Source organism: Otolemur garnettii, unplaced genomic scaffold, assembly GCF_000181295.1.
Source record: "Otolemur garnettii isolate 467f Iridium unplaced genomic scaffold, OtoGar3 scaffold00153, whole genome shotgun sequence".
Classification (NCBI taxonomy): Eukaryota; Metazoa; Chordata; class Mammalia; order Primates; family Galagidae; genus Otolemur; species Otolemur garnettii.
The window spans coordinates 2,546,185-2,548,104 of record NW_003852548.1 but is presented as its reverse complement, the minus strand read 5'-3'; positions in this window follow the sequence as shown (position 1 = coordinate 2,548,104).

Below are 1,920 nucleotides of genomic sequence, written 5' to 3'. Positions count from 1 at the left end.
CCTGAATTTTTGTTGGATTTATTTCCCACCATCTGACATGCAAACATCTTACCGATAAGTCTGGAGTAGTTGCCATTTTTTGCTCATTAAATTTAATCAGTATAATTTATGAGTGTCATAGACCAGTATGATATCCTTCAAAAGGTCCCTGTGAACTAAATTCTGATGTAGGGCTAGAGAGTTGATTGATATACCTTTGAGGCAGGACACTGATGATGTAAAGCTGGTTTTGCAGGCCGAAAGAAAACTGCTTCTGGTCGGCCTTATGGAGAGGGGTGGAGAAAAAGGCATTGTTGGACCAATAGCTGCATACCAGGTACCAGGGGATGTGCTGATTTGCTCAGGTGATGAAACCACATCTGGTACAATAGCTGCACTTGGAGTCAGTCACCACCTGGTTAAGTTTATGTTAAGCTTAAATCACCATTTGGTTAATCCACTGTCAATTCTGCAAGATCCATCTGTCTCCTGCACTGGCCAAATAGGAGAGTTTGAATTGGGTGTGATGGGGATCACCACTCCAGCATCCTTCAAGTCCTTGGTGGTGGCACTAATCTCTCCAGTACCTCCAGAGATAGGGCAGGTTCCCTTTGTTCTGTATCACATCCAGTGAGTGCTCTGTGCTGTAACATGAACCCCCATCGTTCATTTCACTCTGCAATAAATGGACATTTACAAGCTTTTTCTGATCTGTTGCTACTAGCCCCGTACACATTGCTCTGTGCATGTGTGTGTGTTAGAGTTAGAAGTGGAATCTCTGGATCTAGAGGTTCCTTCATTCAACAAACACCTAATGAGCACATACTGTTCTACACACTGGGGAGACCATCAGGGAATAACACAGAAAAATGTCTCTGTCCACATGGAGCTAGAATTCTAGCTGGGGACAGGGAGGACAGTGTCCAATTTTTATTTCTGTAGATGTTTCACAAAGGTCCTAGAAGGTTTTAGCCCATCAGTGAGGTTGGGCTAAACTTCCAACCCCACTGAAGTTGGGTTCAACTTCCTCCCCACTGCTCCCTGTGGTCTAGAGGAGGTTGACTTCCTTGGCCTTTGCTCTGTACATGCTCAGCAGGGTCTGATGCTGGGACAGCCCATTTGGGGATGTGCATATTTGTGTGCATGTATCTATGTATGAGGGGTTGGGGAGGAGATGGAAATGAGATGGTCCATTGGAGAAAATGAGGGGAAAAGGAAGTAGGAATAGAAGAGACCACTTAACGGTGTTGGAGGGAGTGAGGTAAAATATGATCCACTGAATTTGGGCGTGAAGACCTCCTCACAGATTACACCACAGAGGGCGTGCAGGAGATGTGGCGATGAGGAATCCAATACTGCCTTGGAAGATACTGTTGTGCAGCACAGCCTGTTGTGTAGGCACCTTTGCAGCTATAAAGACAGGGGTGTGGGTAATTCCTGAGTCACACAGAGTGGAGTGTGGATACTCCTGGGGTCACACAGATAGGGGTGTGCACTGCTGTGGTAACACACATAGGAGTATGGACACCATATAAGGCAGCATGCACTGTGGTGCAGACAGCCTTTGGTTACTCAGATGGGGGTTTGGACATTCCAGAAGTCACACACCCTGTGGAGTGGACACTCTTGTTATCACACGCACTGGAGAATGCTCACTTTTGGGGTCACAGGCAGAGGGATGAGGGCATTTCTGGAGTCAGATTGACTAGGATGTCAACACTCTTTTAGGTCAACAAAATGAGATGTGAGTAGTCTTGGGGTCACAGTGATTGGGGTGTTGACATTCCCAGGATCAAAAAGATTTGTATGTGGCTCGGCGCCTATAGCTCAACCGGCTAAGGCGCCAGCCACGTACACCTAAGGTGGAGGGTTCGAATCCCCAGCCCGGACCCGCCAAAACAACAATGACGGCTGCAACCAAAAAATAGCCGGGCGTTGTGG